This window comes from Haliotis rufescens, unplaced genomic scaffold (genome assembly GCF_023055435.1).
Source record: "Haliotis rufescens isolate VD_foot unplaced genomic scaffold, xgHalRufe1.0.p SCAF_418, whole genome shotgun sequence".
Lineage (NCBI taxonomy): Eukaryota > Metazoa > Mollusca > Gastropoda > Lepetellida > Haliotidae > Haliotis > Haliotis rufescens.
In genome coordinates this window covers 1-26,522 of record NW_025964133.1, presented here as the reverse complement: position 1 = coordinate 26,522, position 26,522 = coordinate 1, and the positions used below count along the sequence as shown (strand labels likewise).

General features: G+C 38.9%; 1 long non-coding RNA gene across 2 annotated transcripts; it reads left to right on the top strand.

The window, feature by feature from the left end:
* The first annotated feature begins 16,296 nt into the window (after positions 1–16,296).
* Positions 16,297–19,143, top strand: LOC125372527. 2 transcript variants are annotated; one of them, XR_007218180.1, is made up of 3 exons: positions 16,297–16,890; positions 18,622–18,680; positions 19,005–19,143. It is a non-coding gene; the product is annotated as an uncharacterized LOC125372527 (long non-coding RNA). The 2 variants fall into 2 exon arrangements; XR_007218179.1 differs by lacking the exon at positions 16,297–16,890 and having other exon boundaries at positions 16,897–18,680.
* Positions 19,144–26,522: the final 7,379 nt, after the last annotated feature.

Here is a 26,522-nt window from a genome sequence, read left to right as displayed (position 1 = left end):
CCATTCTTTATTGTATTCCCTTAATGCCGAGCGTCAGGCAGGGAAACATCAAGTATCATCTTTTAACGTCTTTTGGTATGACGTGGCTGGGATCGAACCACCGACCTAGCAGACACTCTATCCATTAGACCGGCTAGATGAGATGCCAACAATACTTACCAAATATATATCGCGTACTTGTGTCTATTATGATCAATATGTTCTCGCAACAAGACTTCAATGCAAAATGCCAACAACACCAGAAATATACCAATCTTAATACATTTAAACGCATTTGCATCATTACCATTGTACGTTTTGTTTGAATTGTGAAAAATATAAATATCAAGTTTCATTTTCTCCATCTCGAAATTTCAAATGAAAAAGACATTCAAGATATAATTTCCCTCAAACGGTTGTAATTCTAGGGATATTGTAACATTACAGTCTATTTGATTATTATTTATATTTAACAGTTTTGTTTTTCAGAACAAACTAGTTCATATAATCACCATTTATGGATCATATTTCTCCTGTGGTTTTTTAAATAATTTCTTTTAATTCTCGTAAAAAGGCGCATAATCATGCTAAAGAGTTTAAAGATGAGTAAGTGAATAGTAGAAATGTTCCCGAAATGGGCTACACACATTGCACCCCTGAGGAAAATCGAACCTGGGCCTTTAACAAACGCTTTAACCACTAGGCTACCCCGCCGCCCAAGTTTAAACATGATTAGGTCGTTGGAACAATGTTGTCGCTAACCATCATTCCACATTCCAGCATTCCTTAATTTCATTATTTTCTGTATGCCGAGAAACAATTGCGTTGAATGTGCCACCGTAGGTGGATAGGATACGTTCACCTTCGAAAACCTGGTGTTATCATTATTTTATAGTGATTCGTAAACATGTGCTTTTGATATTAAGTGCCGAGCAAAATAAAAATATGCAATTAAAAATTGCATTTGTCCAAAAAGTGAAAAGACTGAAAACAGTCGCCGAAACACAGCAAGCTGAAGTTTCAATATCGCCTTTGGTGCCGCTAGCAAATACATCGCCACAGAATAACCATTTCGTTTGTTTCAATAATAGCCACCATCAAACATGGGTGTATACTTTCTTCTGTCTGTTAGTCGGGATCGTGTAATGGCTTTCCTATAAATATCGTGGATCGTTGCTCACAATATAAATCACTCGACTGTCTGGTCCAGACTTAATTATTTACAGGCCGCTGTCACATAAGTGGAATTTTGATGAGTGTGGCGTTAGAAACAAACAAGCAAGTAAATGGAACCTACCCTGATTGAAAAAATATGTGACCTTACACTTCTATACTGACTTGAAGCCAAAGCGTACCTCTCTTCTGGCCTGGTTTCGCGTTTAGCCTCTGAACATTAACATTGTGGCATATATTCAACTCGCAATATCGCCTTCAGTTGAAGAGGTAAACGTTCGTTTGAACGTGACGTAACGTCAACCTTCTGCGATTGTAAAGAAGGGTATTGATCTGGGCTGAGGTGGACAAGATGACGGATCGGTCATGTGTTGGGCAAGTAAACGACAGCCCCAGCATCAGACGTCGCTTGTTCTTGTGGTTATTGGGAGAGGTTAAAAACGCAGGTTCTGATATAGTGTTTGCTTCCGACTCACTTTAAGTGGCTAACTGTTATCAGCTCAATCGAAAGTTGGCAGTGACACAATTATCAGTAAAATGATTTGATTATTTTCGCACTGAATCGAACGGTGTCAAATAACGTGAATCAGTATCACTTTTTGTACCTTCAGTTTTGACATCAGGGGGATCAATTACTGCGGAGCCGATGTTTCCTTCAAGAACGCGGGTGACTCGCTTAAACTAGCAGATCTCCCTAACGTTTCCCAAGGCAGTTTCCAGGCCTGAGCAGATTTCATCCACGGGCTTGACAAGGATATGTGTTCGTGACTGACACTAGCACGAGAGGAGGTGGTCCCGCAGTGAATAGCCTTGTGTCGGCGTCGTTCATTGGCTGTGACTGGAATAACCTCGAACCGAGTATTGCAAGTGATGTCCCATCTTGAATAGTGTCGGCATCAGTGCTGGGCATAGATCGATGTGGGTGAATCTAAAGCAGACGGACAGATTAGATTTATCGTTAATAGACCAAGGGATCTACTGCTTTGTCCGAACTCTTCACGGAGGTACTCCAACTTGAAATAGCGAAAAGAGGAGTAACTTTTCTCTCTCCAGGTGAGTTGCACAGCATCGGTGTTTATTGATCTATAGTTATTTGTATAGTGATTGTAATCGTGTGTGAGTTGGTTTGTAAACTTTAAGCACACTGATGGTAAGCAGGTCGATATATAAAGATTTCTCCGATATGTCTAATACAGAGTGCCTATTGAACGTTAGAAAGGTTGCCAGGTACAAGTGATGATATTTGTTGCAGTTGACGCAACATACTAACCCTTACCAAATATGCTTGAACGTTGATCTAACTTCTCCAAGTGTTGAATGTTCTGATTACTTTGTTCTTTATTAAAAATAAAAACAGAAATTGCAAAACAACTTTCAACCCCATCATTTGTTTTGTAACTAAATTAACGCACTCGTGATCTGCACGCAGAAAACATTTTAAATAAAGTATAAAAACGATTTAGGTTCAAAAACCCCATTTTCAGATCTTTTCTGGCACAGGAACCGTTTGAATTATAACCCAATTAGGTATGAATTAACATTAACTTCAAACAGTTGAATCCATGCCAGCATGCAATTCGCAGCTTGAACGCAACTTTGTGTAAACGAAAAAGTCGAAAATGAAAATGAACTGATTTCAAAGCGAACTGATCTACTCACTCACAAAGATGTAAATAATTTTTATTATTTCTCGCCCTTCATGCAGTATCTATGGTCAATTGTATGTATCAGAATAAATAATGAGTACATATGTCTGGATTAATCAATTTGGAATTCTGAAGCTAAATAGACCTGATTTGAAATCTATGCCATATGTACATTCATATGTACATTGTATCGATATATGATATAAAGCTGAGTATTAGGTCGTATTTCATTAATATCTGGGTTCGATATGCCTTATAGGCGATATGGGAGATCGCTTCCACTGTCATTGACACGCGAAAGGCTTGATAAGATGACGCACACACGCAAGACAAGAGGATTTTCCTAGCTTTTTCTATGACTTTCAACGACGATATTGAGCCTACATGTATCTGGCAATGGATGTCTAGCGCTTGAATTTGAATCACTAATGGGCAGTACCGAGTGGAGGAATATACTACTCTGTAAAAGTATGTCTGTTCCAAATAATGCGAGTTCATTCTGTAATTGATACGTCGTTATGAATATGAAGAAAACATTGGTAGTTTATTTATTCTCAGTGAAAATGATAAATGGTTATATATAACGTGACTTTTATGTAGCGCGGTGTTTACGGCTGATACGGGATGAAGAGTCATTCAAAGTTCCTTCATTGGATTAAAACATCTGAGATGGCTTTATGGAAGCTTAAATGGAACGAAGATCGGCCGCTAGCATTTCACATCGAACAGGACCACTGACGTGAATATTAGCTAACTGAACAGCTTTTGCAGATCAATACCGTTAAACGCTTCACAGGTGTCCAGATCGACCACATTTTAGTTAAGTTTGCCAATGCAAAAAATATATTTGAAAAGACTTTAGAACTCGGAGATAATGGTTATTTTTAGATTTGGCATTGAATTATGAAGCCTGGAAGCAGGTTACTTCAACTAATTGATGATTCTCAGCATCAGTAGACATCTGGACAGTGAATACTCAAAGAATCGTAACAGAAATTGGGATATGGCCAAAGACATATCATATGGAAATAATGTTCCGGATAATATATGGTATTTTAATGTTGTAGCGTTTCACACATAAGTGATCAAACTACATCTGTGTGACTGTGCAACGGCAATGGTAGAACTTGTTAATCCGTATATTGGAGGTGGTAAAAGAGTGAGTATAGTCCTTTCTGCTTCCATATCGATGTTGACAATTAGAAATAATACACGTTTGAATATGGCTTAGCTATACCATTAAGAATATTAAACTAATTGACCCGTTGTATAAAGACTATGAGTACAAAAGTAAGACGAATGAAGGACATATACTTTCTTTAAACACTATTTTCAAAAATAAATACTTTTTTTTCGCTAAATGCATTACATCCTATTCTTATGCAACGCTCAACCTCACCATAGCTATACCACCGAAGTATGTCATGTATACGCAACACTCTACCTCACATTACTATACTACTAGGACGTTAACGTTCCAGCGCAAAATAGCTGTATTATCTGATATAATAAGAACTTTTTATATGCAACACTCTACCAAGCTAGCAATAGCTATACGACTTGCTACTCATATCCTATTTATATGCAAAAACCTCCTCAAAATGAGCTATACCTTCTAGTGTAATTATTACTTTCATATGCAACACTCCACCTAGCAAGAGCTATATCAACCGGGACGAGTACCAGATTTACAATTTAGAATTATCATTCATCAAATAGTCCAATTGTCACCAACCAGCATTAATGGCAATCCTACAGTATGGGAATTCCGAGTGACAATCCTTGCACGTAAATAAGCATGACCCGTGTGATATTGACAAGATATCTGCAATCTACATGCGTCAATAGCAGTCATTCAACAGGCAGGTGTTCTGGGACGGATATTAATCGCCCATTAAGTCTCGTTGTAGGACGCGGCATATCACCGAGCCGCGCCTATCTCTCAACCAAACTGATACACGATACATATGCACTTACAATCAGTTCAGTCTAAGACGGTTGTAATTAAACCACCCACCCTTTCCGAGTGCGATTTACGTGAAGTAAAGTCCATGTTTTAATCACATGTCGTGCGGGAATACCTGGTAACGCTCTTGATAGACTCCATGTCCCTGTTTCGTCGTCTTTAATTAAGTACATACTCCAATCCAATTCCGTTTATTTCCGATTTCTTTACGTTTCGTCGGAGTTTCTCTTTTTGAGTACACCGGATATGAGTTTGTCTATGGTGGTCGATGTTACTGATGTCAACCCGTTTCTACATTTAAACATAATCAGGGTCTTCGAGGACAGATCGTGCATGTCTCTGTGCGGGGTAGATAAACGGCGGTTGCATGCTGAAATGAAAATGTAGGATGTGTCTTCTGACAATATGGCTGTTATAACAGGCATGTTCTGTTTAATAAAACATGGACGTTACCAAATCAGCCATATTTCACATGAATAGACAAACGCTAAACCCGTCTTTATCGAGCTTGCAACGGAAATATATTTCATGGCCATCGTAGTATCCGACAGATTCCTATCTCTTCTGTATGGTTGCGTCAATGAAAGGGTCCACATTTGATTGATATCGTGTTTATTGATTTGAAATGAGCATCGGCAAAATGACAGAAGGTAGAGTCACGTCTCTGTAGGATGTCAGTGAAATCCAAACCACACGCACTGCGCGTTGGAGCTATTTGCCATAGAAACGGCAGCCGAACTTTAATGGCACAAACACTGCCTTTACTATCTTTGCACAATTGGACGTAAAGTAAATTGATCATAACTAGCCTAGATATCATGATTACGAAATCATGGAAATGCTAAAAGACGACATTTACATGCTAAACGTTCAATGAGCAATGGTTTACTGTAGATAGTTGTACCGGATCAATGGAGAATGGCTTATTTCTTATGGTAAAGTTACCAATTTTTGCTGTCTGTTTCAATAGATAGCTGTATTTGGTTACCTCTGGTTCTAAATTTAGAATTTAAACATTAAATGCAGATATGCACACGTGAACTAACCTATTTTGACATGGGATTCTGTAACGTCTGCATCCATCTGATGCTGATGTTGTGGCGTGTTTGGAACTGATTAAACAGTTGTTAGGTCTACATGTTCATGAAAAAGATGAGAGTTTGAATGCTCCTCTGCAGAATGACTGTAATATCTAATAACCATTCAGTAAATCATGAAGCCAAGTAATAAAAGCTAACAGCACTTGTATTCATGGTTACATATTCCGTCAACCATTGCATTCCAATATACCGCAAGCATCCTTTAGTTCAATAAAAGCATTTTTTATACTAGGTAGGTAGGTATTGTAATATTAATGTTTTAGTATTTCATTTTGTGTGTTCACTCTTCTGATGGGATATAACGATTGATATATGTCCCAATCCAATGCTAACACTTTTGTCGTGTTTTCAAATGATAAAGTGGCGGTTGCTAGGTCTAAATTCCCGTAAGGAAATAAAGATTGCTTGAATGCTCCACTGCAGAATGGTTATAATAACCAATAAACCTCATTTAAATCATAAATCGAAGTAATAAAAGCTAACGGCACTTGTATTTATTTCAAAGTAGGACAAACATCCTTGAGTACAAAATACAATCATAAGTTTTATAAGTTGTAAAATATATCTTCACGTATACCATTTGTGTGTTCACCTTATGGCGATTTCCTTTAGCGCTTTAAAATAAACTTTACATTCTTTACTCCATATTTTCAAGTTGTAGTTTAACTTGGCCATGGAACTAAAATATCGTATTACCTCATGTATGCACACATTCCTCTCTTTATCATAGAGCATAGGAACTATTGAAAATTGTACTAACGGCCCTTTAAGAGTGACCGTAAATATGCACCCGATTACACCGGCAAATGTGGATTTGAATTGAAGGCCTATTTCCACATTAATATTTCATGATAACATATTTTTTTACAGAAACACGTTTTTGAAAACACACGTTATTGCATTACATTTGCCGGATCCAAATTTAAACATTGCCTGACACAGATTTGCGTTGTGAACCTCGGATACCGGGCGATGGAGTACAGTTAGGTCAATGCTTTACACCTACCATACAGTGACAAGAGAAGCAATAGCAATGCCCATGTGTTTTTCATATTGTGTTTGTATATACTGATTGTGCTACCTTTTAGTCAATTGTAATTCCAGATCATACTGTTTCATGTTGCATATCTCCATATTGAGTTTTCATTCTGGGTTGAAGTATCTCTGTCAGGGTATAATTACGTCTCTTGAACACGTAACGTACATTTACACTGTTGATCCGTGCGTTCAGACAGTGATAGGATTCACAAGAATGTAACTAATGAAGGCCATGGTGAATTACGAAAGCATTGGTGCACAATGGTGTACATTTCGGTTTTGTCGGTCTAGACATACATTGATGTCAATGCTTATTCATGTCACTTCGAATACATTGCAACATCTCATACACGTATATCCCCGCTGAGTGTGTGTTCGCAAATGAGACATCGTGAGTCCTGTACTATCAGCTGATTCAGGAACCTATAGCCTCGGCAAAGGAATCATTTTCTGTGGTACCTTGAGGATAGCTATTACACCCAAGGGAAATAACTCCAATTTCTCTTACAATGATGCTTTTGTCATTTAGTTAATTATAAACCGCAAGTATTTCTCATTCTTATATTATGATGCTATCAGCTAAATTATTTGCTGAGATGATAGGATTTGTTAGAAAAATGGAGAAAGTTGAAAGAGGCATTTTGCGAAAAGATGCTCACCTAGTAAAGTCTGCTTTGTTCTTCGGTGAAAGAAACCTTAACAAGGCTCTTGGTTCGATGAAAATTAATTGAAATCGATTTTATTTGCGCGGCTTTTGAAATAGAATTCCGCTTTATGTCGACAAATTGTGTTTATTGTCGTAGACAGCCGCTTGTAAGTTAAAGGAGACTGTTCACTAGAGATGAGATGGACTGGATTATTCAATCAATACCCCGGCCGTACAGACAACGGTTGTAACCCTCCGATAGATGTTGTACTAAAACAGAGAGAGGAATGGTTTAGTCACTCCGGTGGTTCCCTGTGCTTCAGGGAAGCTGGAGTTAGTTGTTCTCATTTGGAGTGCCTTTCAGAAACAATTTACCACCAAGGCGTTAGAATGTAATTGTTGAGCCAGGTGTTCTTTCTGTGTGTTAGTAAACATGGAATAATATCATAAGAGGTAATTTGTACTACTTGTTTGATAATATATCTCTGAAGGATTTCAGATACTTTTGATAACGTTGATCTTGATATTGAAATGTCGGAAGATGTTGTTGGTAATACTGGGTTAATCTGAATCCCTGCATTCAACAAAACATTCTCTCTCTCTCTCTCTCTCTCTCTCTCCCCCCCCCCCCCCCCCTCTCTCTCTCGCTCTCTCTCTCTCTCGGTATGTTACAAGAAGGTGCGTTTCTCCAGTCTCCAGTTACCTAGGATGTCAAAAGAGGTGACTAAATGGATCGGAGTGACGGACTCGGTGACTTGGTTCATTGCAAGTAATCGGTTCCACACAGTATGGAGTGCTGCTCATAATGTCAATCACTGTACTGTCTTATCTAGATTCGAATATGTGTCTCAGAATCTATTATAAAATGCAATGTGATCACACGTTGCTTTTGTCACCTGTCACCTATGGTTGGTTTATGTAAAAGTGGCTTTGTGGTTAATGCGTTCAAGCACGGGACTCCAGTTCCATTCTCTACATAGACATAACAGTATGCCCAACAACCCGCGGTACCGGACACTGGGATAAGACACGTTCTTAACGAGGTCGACCATCCAAATTACAGATATACGAGGAAATCCTTAGTGAATAAAAATGTATACGTGACGCTAAACATAAGCGACAAAACCCTTTCCATAAAGTTAAGGTATCCCTCTAAAAGCTTGGTCCATTGTACAAGTCTTATCAATACAATGACACTTGCTTTTTCCTATTCCTCATCACTGACCCTCACACAGATGATGTCCTGATGTCAGATTCATTTGGTGTCAATTGAATCTGAATTCATGTCATGATGGGACGGTGCAAATAAAAAAAAATGAATTCAAATTAAATGTTGACAATGTTCAAATTCAATAATCAGATACACATTTTGTAGTTTATCCCTATAGCATGGCCTCATTTATGGCCGTGATGAATAACGCAAAGGGAATGGCAAATACTACATACATGTGTGTACTGCGATTGTCAACAAATGGACCACGCAGATTGTGTGAAAAGCTGAATTGTCTGCAGTAATGTACAGGTCATGCTAAGTCAACATCGTAAATATCCAGGCCACCAGATACCATTACCTGGACTGTTTCAGATCCTCTTTGCGTTGCCTCACCGCAGGTGAAGAGCGATTTATATTAAAGCAACAAAGCACTGAACCGAAATCTCATTACAGGAACAAAGGAAGAAAATCGAATGTATTTCCTCGGCTATGTGTAATTTTCCATGTGGTTAGATCTGTATATGGGCTAGACATATATAGACTCACTTTGATTCAGTGGCACATTTTCGTAGGAACTGCAGGCAATAAGCACTGATTCGATATTTGATCATAGTACCTCACTGATGTGGTACTAGCCTGATGTGGTACTAGTTTGTGTCATTGTCACATGTCAGCGCGTGTTTGTAAATAGAACGGATTGATAATATTGTCTGGATATAACTACAAAATATTAAAATATAGATCATGGCACACAAAGGACACGGGTATTTGTCAACATGAAGAGCAAGCTCCCGTATAAGCAAGAGGGATGCTTTGCTTCTCGGAACTGTATCCATAGATCGTTGACAACCGCTCTCAAAAAAGTAATTACGATGTTTTTGCTACTTACTTCTTTGCTGTTCGACAAAGCAGTATTCTTCTAACGTTTTATGCAGGACGAGTAGGTGGGCTACTCGTTTGGGTAGATCTATAAACAACTATAAATATCACTATTGGTCGGTGAAGCATCAAAGGAAATGTCACACTGACATTAGATAAAAAGATAATGGTTAAAGATAATGTTTGTTTTTTGTTTGTTTGTTGTTTAACACCACACTCAGAAATATTCCAGCTATATGACGGCGGTCTGTAAATAATCCAGTCTGGACCAGAAAATCCATTGATTGACATCATGAGCATCGATCCACGCAATTGGGATACGATGACATGCACCAACAAAGTCAGCGAGCCTGACCACCCGATCCCGTTAGTCGCCTCCTATTGAAGATAATGAATTGGTCCGTGTTGTCACATATCTGCTTCCTTTGCACAATGTCAATGTGTAGTCCTATGTGATAGTATTCGGCTACTTCTAAATTCTTTAGAGACACTAATTTGTTACTTCTTGAAACAACTACTTACTGTCTTCAATGTCATTTGCACAAATATGCACTCACTTGAAAACGCCTAAGTTGAAATATTACTTAAACCCCTAAAACGTCAGACTTAAGACATTTATATGAAACATTATAATAATTCTCAAATAAATTGGTTTATATCTTGAAAACCCAAATGACCGCGTTCATAATTCAATTTCATTTTGGGGGCTTTAAAGTACACACTTTCCATAATGCTAAAATATAACATTGCCTTCCATCTAAAAATAACTCTTGGACAAAGTGATTTAAGTTGAGAAAATATGCGTGATTTAGTACTTCCGTCTTTAACGCTAACTGCACAAGGGGCACTTTACTATCAATAAAACTGGCAAAATCTCCTATAGTAAATTGATGCAAGTTAGTCTGTTGAAACTAAGGGTGTTAAAGACTTTGTCTTGTTGCAGCCGAGGCAGGGGTCTGCCTGTATGAGCGCCTGGTGACACTGCTCGCGGTAGACTAATACTAATTGTTTTAGATGCGAGAGAATCACCGGGTCTCCTACACATTGATTGTTCTGTCAAATTTTGATTGACTGGATGAAAAATAGCACTGATTATGAAGATGGTATTCGGGCCCTCGGAAAACGATTTTCTGGTGGCAAATTTCTGAAGAGTCTATCGAGGAATTGTCTATTTGGCCAAAGAGGCAGGATCCCACTGGCGTGAAGCTCGTCAACATTGCTCGATTTGTTACCACACGCCACAGAATATTAATATTTTAACAGTTAAAATGCCTTTTTTATTGCAGCTGTATCTAAACTTAATAACTTGCACACTAAGGAATATAATTGTAAAAGCGAATCAATTACTGCAGTGATAATTCAGTTATGTAGATTACACGGTCAAACAGAAACTGATCAGAGTGGTGCTAGATGGTTGAAGGGTATCATAACATACACGACGGAATATTAAATTATAACAGTTAAAATGCGTTTGTTGGAAGGTATATTAGCACAAAAATCAATAACGGGGATAATATACTGCAATATGCCTTTCGGGCCATGACATACAGAACAAAACATATTCCATATACTACTAATAGATATTTTCTTGTTACACAACGTGAGGCTATCGACGGCACGTAACAGCTGTAGCATATCAGTTTGTAAAACATAAGTTTATGGATTCCAAGTTCCAAGCGGTATGCGTGGATGACAAACCGAAGATATATTGTGTCATTTGCTGCCAAAGGCACGCTTACGTTCTTTCAGACGCTGGCTTGGGAGCCACTGGAGCACATTTGTTGATTGCAGTCTGATGCATGAATCGGTATGCCATGCATCCCAACTTCGACACCCGACAGCCTTTTCGAGATGCGTGGGCATAAAGTGATGTTGACTTTTAATCTTGTCTCGCGATTTACTGCTTATTGTAATTTTTGTGCAATAAGTTTAGACTTTTGACAATCCATCGCAGCTGTTGTTACTGCTCTGTACAAATGGCATTTGATCTTGAACTGACAAAATAATATGTATATCGCATGGAGTCAGGCTGAGTGTATCGACCGCCGCACTGTAAAGGTTTGTAGGTATAGATTCAATTCAGGTGAACGATCAGATGGTTCAACGAGGTTTTCGCGAAGTGATGGTTTAATGGAGTGCAGTAGCTGTCGTTGTCTTTCCGCTTCTGCTATGTCGCAAACCTCTTTATAATTAGCTCGAATGCTCGTTTATAGTAAGTATTTGATTGTGTGTTGGTAAAGCTATGCAACTATGAATGTCAATAGTGTAATTATTTCACGGTAAAGCAGACAAGAATTTATGTTATACAGTGTAATGGGAGAAGTCCAAAACCGAGCATTGTGTGATGAATTGTTTGTATTTACTGATAGGTAGTATGCAGGTGTCACATTTCTCATAGCAACATAGCAGATTCCCATCCTTGATTTTCTTACAAATGAATGTACATGTCGCGCCTTTGACTATTTTGACATGTGGACATGTGGATTGCATTTCCAGATATGAAGCATCTGTGACCAAAATGATGTCTGATAGGGTTTCCTATTTTGACTTGAACCATCTGTTTGCGTGTTATTTCAGGTGCACACTTGACTTACCTTTGCATATGGTTGTTATGGGTGCCATCGATGGCGCACCTCTTCGCGAACAACGGATTTCATCACTACTGGATAATGATTAGCAAACACATGCCCATGATATCGTCGTAATGGTAGAATGGATTCGGCTTTTAGCAGATATTTCTTATGATTATGGAAAGGGTTGCTTTCGTGTATTGAGACACAACAGACATATGGGTGCTAGTCCTTGGTATCACCTTCACCAGTCCTAGACATATGCAAATATTGACTATTGTCCTTAAAGATGTCCTCGTGGATTCCTACTGTATCTCATGAGCTTTATTTCACCCCCTGATGACAGCTGTTACACAATCTGACAATGAAGACCCTTTACGACATGTCACCAATACAGACAGATCAAGTGTAACCTGTCTAATCCATGCTTCTTTGTAATTGTGTGAATTGACAAATATATGTATCAAGGAGACAAAGATACTTTTTCGTATTGATGTCGAAGATGTCCCCAATAGTATCTGAACAAAAGATGTGTCGATAATAACGTAGTATTGGGTTCTGAAATTGCAACCTTGTCCTCGTTCTTGCGTGAATTTTGTTTTGTACATTTCAGAAGGAAACGCTTCTGTGTTACATATATATCGATGCAAATAAAACGCAAATGATACTTTGGTGTCATATGCAGAAACTACAATAGACACTTCGGTTGAGGCAAGTACTCAAGTTATGAGGTTAAAAGCTGCAAATGACATCATCCTGCATATTGAAAATATCCCTGATACTCTTACTGCAATACTCATTGATTGTATGAGCTAAGAGACTGGCAACTCACGCCTCACTGTTGATGGAGCACATTTCCTAATTAAGATTATGGCTACACTTTGATACCGATATTGAACACTTTCCCACGTCGAGGAAGGACCCATGACATCAGTTCTCAATTGGAGATGGTGTTTTCATCAGAATTTCATTACTAGTGTGTAGATATCCATTGTGAGTAACCGTATGCAATGGTTGATGCTGCTGAGTCTAAATTGCCTCTGCGCAGTGAGTTTGAAGAACTTATTCGGTGGGCAGAATCTACCATCCTCCATGCGCCCATCCATGTCCTGTTCACCCTACTCCATATCTTAACATGAGAGATCTTCCTCAAATCACTGTCTATAATTGTCTCTCGGGCCACTCTATCATGCCACTAGGCATATTGATTAGATCCTTCAAAAGATAAATAGTAGATTGAATCGTGTACATTTCAGATTGCTGTTATTGGTTTAAGACATAAAACGTCACGGCAAGGGGTACAAGGTACGTACTTGACGAAGCATTAACCTAGATGCATGTATCTAATGATGTAAGGCGTAGAAGGTGTGTTCGTAGCGAGGCATTGACCTAGACAGCTGATGGTACATGTTGTATTGCGAAATGTGTACATGGTATTTAAGTAGCGAGGCATTGACCTAGACAGCTGATGGTACATGTTTTATTGCGATATGTGCACATGCTATGTGAGCAGAGAGACATTGACCTAGCCACTTGATAGGTGTTCATGTGTCGCGATATGTGTACATGGTATGGAAGCAGAGAGACATTGACCTAGCCACTTGATAGGTGTACAAGGTATGTACAAAGAGTGACTCTGACCTAGCCAGCTAACAGGTGTGCAAGGTATAGACTTAGAGAAACGTTGACTTCGCCACCTGTACATGCATGCTCAGTTGCGATAGGGGTATATTTAGACATACCATAATAATCATGACGCAAAATGCAAGTTTATTTTCAATATATGATATGCTGAATTTGTTTATCGCTCAGTTGTCACTGCAGTTTATAACCTTAGCCATTGATTGTGTTTCCTGTGGTAGTGGTAGTTTCATAATATCATGTAGTTTTCTTGATCTTGCTGGTTGTGTGTCATAGTGCCTAGACGTCATGGATTAATCCACCACTGGCTTGTGTTATCCGTGAAGATCCGAGTTAGAATTGGTCTTCAGAAACCATGCTTGTCATAAGATAAGACTGACAGAATCGGGTGATTGGGGTCGCTGATTTGTTTGATGCATTTCATCGTATCCCCGTTGTACAGATCGCTGCTCATGATGTCAATCACTGGAATATCTGGTTAAGACGATTACTTACAGACCGCCGTCATATAGCTGAACAACAAACACACTGGCTGGCTGGTCTGGTTGGTTTCTTTACATACAGTCCGTGTATATATTTCGGATTGGGTGTGAAATAACCTTCACTCACGCAATCACGCATGCCTCTTGGTTTGTTAGAGGTTGACGTAAGGTTAGCTCTCTCTCTCTCTCTCTCTCTCTCTCTCTCTCTCTCTCTCTCTTGGCGACTAACGGGATCGCGCGGTCAGGCTAGCTGACCTGGTTGTTGATACATGTCATCGTATCGTATATCATCGTAGATCAATGCTTATCACGATCTCTCTCTCTCTCTCTCTCTCTCTCTCTCTCTCTCTCTCTCTCTCTCTCCTCTCTCTCTTTCTCTCCCCCCTCTCTCTCTCTCTTGTTGGTATTACTGGGTTAATCTGAATCCCACGTGAAGCGTTAGTCGTTACTCTCTCCCTCTCTCTCTCTTACACACACACACACACACACACACACACACACACACACACACACACACACACACACACACACACACACACACACTTAATATCCGTCGTACATCGTATAACTCATCCATAGTGGTAATCCCTTTACCAGATATTGAATTTTGTACATGCATTCAGTGAATAAGACATTTCCTTGCTTTACGTTTCTTGGAGAAGAACGTTTCAGAGATTGGGTTTCGCATACTACATGACATTTCGCTGATTATAGTCATGCATATGCTCCCGTATTGCCATCTCGATAATTGCAGCAAATCCAATTTCTAATTCGCACATCTTTTTACGCATCAGAAGTTCAACAACAAACACTACGTCGCCATTTTGAAAATTGAAATCAATCAAAGAGGTTCAACGCCCATCAATATGGCAACACAGAAGATGCGTGGATTAGTCATACCTAAAATACGGTTAAAATGTGGGTTTAATTCGTTATATTAAATATTTCAAATCGTTCTTTGAATGCATGGAATCTTCAGTATCTTAAGAGAGGTACATGTTATTGTTTTTTTTATGAATTTATATGATGCAGAAGGCGGCAATACCAGATCGTTCAGCATTACACAAGCAGCGCTAATGAATATCGTCAACGGTATATGTCTGAGACATGTACCCAGCTAACACACTACGTTTTCACAACGTTGTGGTAAAGTTGTGAATTGGTAACGTAGTGATACAACGTTGTCACAACGTTATTATTACGTCACTGTGCAACGTCGTTTCACAACGTAATAACAACGTTGCATTTTTACGTTGTGAAAACGTTGTTCATCGAATATTTCCCAACGTCTTGTTACATCGTTCCTGAAACGTTGGTGCGACGTCAACTGTCGCCTTAACAAAAATTGTATGAACAAAAGTTTTACATACAAATCGACACAATTTCTGCCAAAAACAAGGCAGTAATTCATTATTTACCTATATCTTCGGAATCAGGATTTCCATCTCGTAAATAAACTAAAGTCTGTGTAAACACCTTATTATCACGTCACTCCAACGTTATGTGACAACGTAATCACAACGTAGCAAAATTACGTTGTGGAAACGTTGTGCATCGGGCGCCATGCAACGTTATGATGACAACGTTTCTCATACGTTGGTGCGACGTCAAATAGTCTTCATCGCGAAAAGCGTAAAAACAAAGGTGTTTACTCGAAATAAACTACATTTTGGCAGAAAATTACAATAATGTTAGATTTGGTTTTCACTTTTCAGCAACCCGTGCTTGTCGTAAGAGGCGATTAAACAACAAACAATGACAATAACATTTTCGCCATACATGCATGATTCGCACTTCCATCGTTGTTGAAAGGTTGTGGATTGGTAACGTCGTGATATAACGTTGTCACAACGTTATTTTAACGTCGACCTGCAACGTTATTTCACAACGTAATAACAACGTTGCACATTCACGTTGTGAAAACGTTGTGCATTGGACATCACACAACGTTTTGTAACTACGTTTCTGAAACGTCGGTAAAAACGTTATTGAGTTTGCTTCTCGATAGAATAGAATAGAAGGAATAGAACTGCTTTATCAAAATCAACATGAATTTGTCAGAAAACCAAGTTAGTAATGCATTACCTTTCTATATATTCGGCATTTGAATTTTCATCTCTTAATACTAATATTTCGAGAACGTAATTGCGTATATCTGTGACAACGTTACAACAACGTTGCAAATTAACGTTGTGATAACGTTGTGCTTTGGACATTACAGTACTTTTTGTAAATGATGTTTAGGAAACCACTTGTAGATCTACCATCTCTTAGTGTTATTTTTTTTTAAACATATATATCTATTAACGAACTAAATGTTGTCACAAGCAATATTACAGTTAAAAACAATTGGCGCGTATTTTTTGCGGCGTGAGAGCGACTGCAGAAAAGTTTAGCCTGTTGCCTCGTGAAGTGACGTCAGAATGACGTCACATTGTCGCGGAAGATTTGTTGTCACCAGCCATCTTAGCTCAAACTCACTCTGGACATAATATATTACAAGCAAGTGATTGTGCAGCAACTGGAACTGGACAGATGATCTGTGAATTCGATTGAGGTAAGTTAATTTTTCAAAAATAGTCTGCGCTTGTTGATATGTTTCTGTGCATGCAGTGCGTCAAATGATCTAAATGTATCGTATTATTCAGAAGTGGCAGGGTTAAGAATGCAGTTTGCTGGTCATTTTCACTGAGCGTCAGTGTTGATATTAATATGATACACAGAACTTGATGATAGAGGTGAAGGGGGCCCAAGACTTTTTTCCATATTATTATTTTATGGATACCAAGGGTAATTGCCAAGGGCAAGCGGTATATTTTTGACCAGAATTCAATCTGGTGGCGTTTTGTGGCCGTCATATTATGTTCGGGTTTCGTTCGTAAGCGTGTAGATTTGTAAATAGGCCTAACTTATGCATCGCCTACTGACCGCACTGACAGTTATCGCCATTTCTTCTGTGTTATTTCTGAAATCATTACTATTTAAAGTTTACATGTACTAATCTTCTGACTTTGATTTTTGTGCAACAATGTGGCTCATCCAGGCCATGGGAATGGTTAAGTAGATTTCTCTTATACAGCGAAAAGAGGGAATCAAAACAATGGAAGTATTCAGATCGACTCTCTGTAGGCTGCTAGTTATAGCCCTAGTCTAAAGTGATCAATGATGTTATGAAAAAAATCGTATTTTCGGGAAGAGACAGAAACATACTTGATGTTTCCGAAAAGGCCTAATTAGCACTGACTGAAGTAGCCTAAATGTGGATCATCAGGTTGTTGCTGCTGTCTATAAAGTTTATCATAGCAAGGTGCTTATCATGTGTATTTTTATTATTTCCGAAAAAAGAATCAATTCATCATTTTCCGATAACTAGATCTATGTCCGACTCCTTTCTAATGAAAACGAGCAAAAGTAAAACGAGTCTCTCGTCGCGCGCTATAACGGGGTGTTTGCGGTATTGTCCTCTCTGGTGATGATAAGCTAGTCGATAGTCAAAAGTTAAATATCACCATATATTGTCAGTGAGTTGGTCATCGTTTGTTGATGATTAAAGTGAGATAGGTGTAGCCAATGTGCACCAATGAAAAATACAATGGAATTGATAGCAACCATATTCTTTCGGTTTTCGATCTGCATATGTTGCAACGTAGGCTACCATACTACAGAATTATATTTAACGATATTTAACTGTATTAGATCTATGTTAATAAACGTAGTGACAAATAAATTTCAATAAATATTTAGAGCTGTTTCAACTTCGTCTGGTATTGTATAAGCTATTGCATTTTGTTTATTTCCCCATGTTTCTAATCTTTGTAAATGTTAGAACATATATAACTATCCTGGCATATTAATATGGAAAATATTAAGGTAGATCTAAGTATTAAAAAAAATCACAGTTTTAATTAGGATAAATACCCCAAAGTGTTAACACTTTTATCACTTATTGGTGGGCCAATTCATAATTCATATTCAACATTCTTGCTTCAAATATGGGAACTATTTATTTTATTTGGCAATATATATTTTTCATTTATGTACATATTTTTCAAATAAGGTTTTAGAAACTTAGCCATGATATTCACTTGAATCACTAGTTTGAGTGTACAGCAGAAAGGTAAAGTTACTGCTTTTGAAAAACTACAGTTGATCTGTTGACTGATAAAACTATTTGCCAATATTACTATCAGTTACATCATACTCTATTAGTCTAAGTAAATGGGATTTATCTATACAGTACTGGTTTATTTAAGAATGGAATACTTTGTGGTTTCTGTTTTTCTTTCAGGTGGAGAAAACAGTATTGTGGGAGCGTATTTGTTTAAAGTACATATCACTGACAGAAAGGTATGTCTGATTCAATAATATATACAAACATCTTCAAGAATTAAAATTTAGATGATTCTTATTTAATTATACCCACAATCTAAAAGGGCGGGGGTATAAAGTTACACCAATGATTCAGTGCTAAAAGCTTTTCTGCTTATGTATGATCCAAGAGCATCATGGTATTAGTGTCAGCGCCTTCGCACTTTCAGCAGTTTTTAACTGTTTAAAGACTGACATCAGACATCAAAACATTATTTGGGGGAATGCAACCGTTATTTTGTTATGTCAGAAATATGTCCCTTGCCTTGCCATTTTATAACATTTGTGTCATTTTTTATTCAGTTACCAAGGCATAAGGAGAGACTGAGGATACAGTTGAAGATCATCCCTGTGACTTTTCATTTGAGGACTGAAAAGGCTCCCCAGCAACTCAGCCCATGTTCTGACTTGTCATTTAACAAATAAATAAAGGTCACCTCAACCAGAATTCTATTGTCATTTCGTTTACCTAATGGATCTTAGGACATCAGATGCATAGACTATTCTGTTTGTCACAGTGTTGCTCTCAATGCTGAATGTATGAGGTAAGGCCAAGAAAATTTAAATGTTTCAATTTGTGCAGGGCTTATTGTTTGATGGTTTTTAATTTGCAAATTCGTGGGAAAATCCAATATCTTTTAATTGGGTTGAAACATTTGTGAACAATTTGCACATAGCCTTGAAAATTGTTTTGGAAAATGAATATTATATTACCAAATTGTACATGTAATTTAAAACATTTAGATTTATATCTTCGCCGTATTTCAAACTCTGCCAAAAAAGAGTGCATTTCATTGACTTGCTGTTTCATGGATAGGGTTAAAGTGAATTCAGTTTGCAGAATGTATTTCTTTGTACCTGACGTCTTAACTAGATTGGTACAAACTTTTCAGGCTGCCTGGGAGGTATTGAGGAATAAAACAGGCGTTAATCTACATGGACATTGCAACAACGTGCTGCAATGCCTGTAGTGTCGCCATATGTAAACAGTATGCGATACCTACGTTGTCGCGACGTAAAAAATGGACGTTGTGACAACGTCTTGATTTGGTTGTATTTTGGTTTACGCACAACGTCGTAGCAACCAATCTGGGAGTCTACAGAATTACGTTGTGACAACGTCACATCACAACGTTGTAGCAACGAAAAGTAAACGTTGTCACAACGTTGTAACAACGTAGAATTGTTGGCTGGGTACGTTGTCGCGACGTTTTGGTTAAACGTTGTAGCAACGTAAAAAATGGACGTTGTGACAACGTCTTGATTTGGTTGTATTTTGGTTTACGCACAACGTTGTAGCAACCAATCTGGGAGTCTACAGGATTACGTTGTGACAACGTAACATCACAACGTTGTAGCAACGAAAAGTCAACGTTGTCGCAACGTTGTCACAACGTAGAATTGTTTGCTGGGTAACCATTTGGGATTTCTACTCTACTCATAATAAGCTGACACGCCATGATAAAACAGATATTTTTTCAAAGGCATTAAACCCCTTACTTCTCCATTTCTCCTGATATTGAAACCAAATAGAGCCTCCATATGTACGTCCGCACAAACGAAAGTATACATCCACGTTTGATGAAGGCGGAAAATGACACAAACTGGAACGGTTATTCGATGGTGACGTATTTGATACGGGTATCATTGCTGTGTTTTTGACCCTAGGTTTGCAGTGTTTTGGCAGCTATTTTCAGCTTAGTAAAGCTTTGATGAAATATTTTGTCCAAGTATGTTTACAAGTGTATACTTTCGTTTGGCCGGTCCTCCGTGAACACATTCATCTGGATACTGTTTGATGAATACATTCATTATTGAGGTAAGCATAGTCAATCGCGAACTGTAAACAAGGACGAGGGTTCATGGAAGGCCGTCGCTTCTTTCCAAGTATTTAATCAATGCCAACACCATGATGCACTGGAGAGAAATGTCATATTGACAAGACGAGGTCCACTGTGCATCGGAAAGAGGGCTCCTACAGTGGTAGAAATTACCAAAGTGAATGGGCATGTCATGGATTTTAATGATCTATACTATATTATCCGTCCTCGTCAATCTATAGTCTGCCTCCAATTAGCGAAGCTACTTTCTATATTGCATGTGGTCATTTGGGCCAGTATATGGACAAAGTCATCCTCCTAAATATGGTTATCGGATTTAGAAATGATTTCATGTGTAGTTTACGAAAAATGAGCTTTTATTGGAGCATATATTTTGAACAATTTTTATGTTATTTGCACATTTATCTCAAATATTGTCAGTGCATGAAGAAGTATTATAATAATAACGATTCTAACAGCAAATACACACTTACGCACACATACATACATAACCTCTTTTGTTGAATTCCGAATGCTTTCAAGTTCCTTTTGCTTTGAAATTAGCATTTCGAACATCTAATCACTGTCTACACAAATACATTGATCTATTCAAATGTAACGCCTTTGTAAACTCCAGATTTAAATATATTGAATTGAATAATGATGAACGGCTTACCGTGTATAAATTCAAGACACTCTTGTGTACTGGAAATGTTCCCATGATAAACTTAATTTCTTGTAATTGTGCATCGTACTGTTATTCAAATTATTCATTGCTTAAAAATACAAATTAATCTTCTTTTACCACCGTCGGTGGTGATTTCAGAAATCATGAAAGGATTTAATTGAAATTGATAACTTTGACCTTTGTGGTTGACTGGAAGAAGTGACGTCTTATTAAAAATGTCCAGATCAGTAACTATGAATTTGTAGACAGGTTATTTCACATGGGAAGACTGATCTCATCAAAGGCGAAGCAGAATGAATAATACGGAATGCTAATGAACTGGTTTCTTTATTAAACAGATATATAAATATTTAGGCGAAACGAAGCGCCTTTCAACATATGTAACTCTATTAACAACGATCGTTCACACATTATATCTTCTCTGTAAAAGGTTCCTGGTGGTTGAAACGCCGCCTGTGCAACAGCACGTACTGCGTCTATAACAATATTGTACAATCGTTAATAAATGTTTAAATGTCTCAGACTTTTTCTATGACCTGTAAATAATTTATAACACGAATTGTACTAGAAATACAGTCTGTAATACGAAACAAAGGTGACAGCACTCCAGTGAGTGAGTGAGTGAGTAAGGTTTTACGCCGCTTTTAGCAATATTACAGCAATATCACGGCGGGGGACACCAGAAATTGGCTTCACACATTGTACCCATGTCGGGAATCGAACCCGGGTCTTCGGCGTGACGAGCGAACGCTTTAACCACTAGGCTACCCGACCGCCCCGACAGCACTCCAGGTCTTACAGCATCGGTGTATAGGAATTGTAACTCACTGTCTTTTGTTTGTTGGTGTTTGGTGTTTAACGCCGGACTCAGCAATAGTCCACCTATATGGCGGCGGTCTGTATTTAATCTACTCCGAACCGGACAATCCTGTGATTAACATCCTGAGCAGCGTTCTGCGCACTGGGGATACGATGACATGATGCAATCAACCAAGTCCGCAAGCCTGACCACCCGTTCCCGTTTGTCGCCGATAACGACAAGCATGGGTTGCTGTAGACCTGTTCTAACCCGGCTCTTCACGGTGATGAAACTCATTGATTACCATCGTTCGAATCCCATATTATCCCGATTAGGATAATGGGTCTATCAGTACCAATCACGTGCGTCTTCTATTTCATGGCTTCCATTTTGGACGTTGGACACTTTGTCAATACTTCACGGGTTCGTCTACACCGCGTTCCTCTATAAACCGTGAATACACTCCCGATTTGCAGTGTACTCTTAACCAACCAATCCAGAGGCATGGTCCCAGTGGAAGGGAAACCGGCGGGGTTTAAGACAACCAATGAACGCTCGGATTACATCGCACAAAGGGCAGTATTTTTCGTGCAACCGATCAAGGGTCGTGTCGCGATTCGCTGTGCAGAGTTGCGTCCCTTGAACACGCCAGAAACCTTTGATTGTGGGTTCGAATCCCGGTTCGCCCCTAATTATGTTTCTAGGTTTGTCAGCACCATACCAATGCTCGTGGGTTTCACCGAAGCGGTAAACGTCTGAGACCTGCATCACTTCGGGCTTTCCTCCCACATTGAGGTGACACGCCGTGATATAATTGGAATACTGTTAAAAGCGGCGTTAAACCTGACTCACTCACTCACTCTACGGTCGTATGAACATCGAACTTTCAATATCAGGCAACTGTAGGGTTCGTGCAATATTCATAGGCTCATTTCATTTCGAGTGAATTATACACGGACTCTTTTCACTACTCGTCACTGCATGCTATCGGCAGTATCAATTCATGAAGGATGGGGGAACACAGTGTATACCAGGAAGTACTGACGATGAGTTGGAATTTCGCGACGGATACACAACCAGGGACCAACCAAGAACTTTGTTGCAGTGCCTAGGAAACGCTATCGGTGTGTAGCGTTTGGAGTGACACGGTTGTGAAGCGCGTCAGAGAATGATAGTACAGTAAAATACGTTTATAACGAACACGCTTATAACGAGCTGACAGATATAACGAACTTATTTTTTGGTCCCGGCCATTTGCAGTATATTTGTTGTATATATGCATATAACGAACTACGGTTATAACGAACTAAAATTAGCGGTCCCTTTGAGTTCGTTATAACCGTAGTTTACTGTATGTTTAGTAAGTGTTACATTAATGAAATTTAGCTGCTGTAAATAGTGGGGATGGGTAGGTGGTGGGGGTTGGTATCCAGTGAAGACCGTAGAATAACATGCAAATCAGACCCAACACCTTTAGCTGATATTCAGTGAAAGGTTGTTCACCCGAAGAGTATCAATCCTCATGAAATCGTCCGGATTATCAAATTTCCGGATTAACGAATGAAAGGTACAGAGTAATTCTGCCTTTGATTATATAAACACGTTCCGATCAATATCGTACGGAATATCGGGTTTCCGGATCCAAAAGGAGCCGTATTCACGACGTTTTACTGTAAATAATCCTCGAAGAATTAATCACATGTCATTTAACCCTATCATAGTGGCCTACGCCGTTAAATTGACTCACGGGGAATACTAATGTTTCAGGCTCAATGGGTGGCCTCGCTGCAATGAATATGCTTCATGAGTTGGCATTCTGTGATTGGATTCAATTACCGTGAACCTTGTGATATTTAGAGAAAAACCGACACTGCCTGTGTCGGCTAATACTGTAGTGATTATCGACATTTCCGTAGTGAGGCAAGAAAGAACATATTTACAGAGTCAAACTGCTCACCAGAAATGTTACAGGATATTGTTGTGTCATGATTGTTTATTTACTGCGTTAATGCCGATGCTTTGACATACAAGAACGATGACACCCTCAACCAGACAGGAAGGTGCAGAAACGTCGAAGTGAGATCGTTCCAGGTCATAATGTATTTTAGGTTTTTATTTGTTTTCCGAAGATCACGTTGTGCAAACAACAATTTGTTAGGTTTATCTAATTAGCATGTTGTGCCTCTTCAGGCGAAAATATAGCTTGGAATGGACCTCACAATGGATTTATCTGTATAATTTGGACGAATTTGATTACAGGGAAGAGCACTTTTTCACATTAGTTCATTCATGCCAGCGGATCAAATATGTTTTTCATTTGGGATGAGAAGAAAGTCGCTGATATGCAACGAACAGTGCCAGGGGAATTTGGCTTATAAGCACTTTCTATCACGGGTAGTCTCGGGGGGATACGTACCTGTGAATGAACACGCGTGGGGGAGGCGTATCTGGCTATTGTTTCCGAGCGGGCGTACTAGACCAGAACCTTTAATACACGCACAGTCATTTCATCAAGACAAACTAGCGGTAGCGAGACATGGAAGCGGAAAAGCACGGTTGCTTAATCCCAAAGACGGCCATGATCCGTGAAACAGTAAAGCTAATGTTCTCCACCCTTGACTTGTTGACCAAAGTAAATATTGCATGCCATTGGAAGCAAACACATTAGTTAATAAGATATCCATGGAATGCGTGAGCGTGTCTGTTTCATTCGTTGCACATGACTCTGCCAATGTTAACTTCTTTTGAAACGTTTACTTTCAAATAGTCTGTTCATTAACGTCAATAATCGATGACGTAGGACCCCAATGCCCTGATCAGCTGAGGCGCCATTGGAACGTGATATTGGGGAGATGAAATATGTATCATCAAAACTAAATCAATATGTTTTCACCAAGAATTGTTAAAGATAGGTGGAGACTTCTGAAAAATTCACAGTAAGCAAATATTACATTGATTACCAATGAGACGAATTTTCCGTACAGACAGCTTTCGCATGCCATCGTGCTCTGAAGACGTTGGTTGGTGCTGCTTGCAATTTAATTGAAAGGGAAAAGACGCTTTTCATAATGATAAAAAATCTCTACGCTTAGTCTGATAGTATTGTACGCATCCTGCCACACCAGTGGCACCCTTAAAACACATCAAAGGGCAAGTAAACTTCACGTGGACAAACACAAGAACAGGTACAAGCGAAACAAGGGAACCGTGTAGGACATCCTTTTGTGCCAGCGGCGACACATTTGGAATTGTCCTCAACATGTTCACACTAAAACTGTCATAAACCAACGATGTCATTGCTAGTATTTCAGACACCGTTACATAATACAAATGGTCGTTTAATGACCATATTAGCGACCGTCCGAGGCACAAGGGCTCCAAGAGATCCACGTTACTGCTTGATACACGGGAACATGTGTACGTTACGTGATCATCAAAAGGTATATTATAACATAATTGTCATTACGATCTGAACGTTACATTGAATGAGCCATGGCTCTGTATCGTCTCAACTGGTCTGTGTGGGTGTTGTCTGTTTCACCAGTGTAACTATCTTCCTCTGATACACAAGACGCTGACATCAAGTAGAAACCACTGTAAAACAACCCTCATCCCTATAATCAATTCGTCCCTGATACATGTTATTAATACCATCCTGCAGTGGAATCCTTTTCCGGATACATTTCTCCCTGAACTCATAGAAAACCCTGATTAAGATAAAACCAACACTCTGGAAATTCGACAACGTGATGTTCTTCCAATTGCTCCTCCAACCATAATATTTACAATAACAAATGCCGAGAACCTAATTCCTCCTGGTCTAGGTATTCTCGCCGTCCCAGCTGTATCTTAATCCTTGAGAGAGCTATGACAATACCGTCCTTCTTACGCACCAGGGCAAAAGGTGATTACCCTTGATTTAGTGCTTGCCCAGTGGCTACCAGTGGCCTGACGATAGCTGGTCACTTAGGGCCAGGGACGGACTTACTCTAATTATCAAATGATTTTAGTTATACTCTTTGATTGATTTGGCTTAAGGTCAGAGGGAGATTTATTCCTGTGTAATTATCAGCCACTTGCTTGCCGGAAGGCACTGAGAAGCGTGGTAATTCACAGCAAATTTAAGCTACCATATTACATTCACCCAAAATTGGTATGATAGGCCCGAGTTTGGTGGTATTTAGGTTATTGACAGACCAGAAAAAAAGACTTAATTGTATGTTTTATCCTTAGAACGAAATTTGAAATTATTTTAAACGGTTCGACGTTTCATTCACAATGAACTTGGAGGATTTTCCATTTGAATTACGTTAGCCGTCATAAGAACGTAGAGAGCGCTTTATTTCGGTAATGATCAAGGAATATTTTGCAGAAGTTCTGCAGCCCAATAAAATATTCTTCTATTCACAGAACCTAATTAGGGAATCTGCGTAGCAATGCATCGTTCTTCATGTGTACTCACTCTCAAAATAATTCACAAAGGAGGATGGCATTCTTTCAGTCCATTACATAAC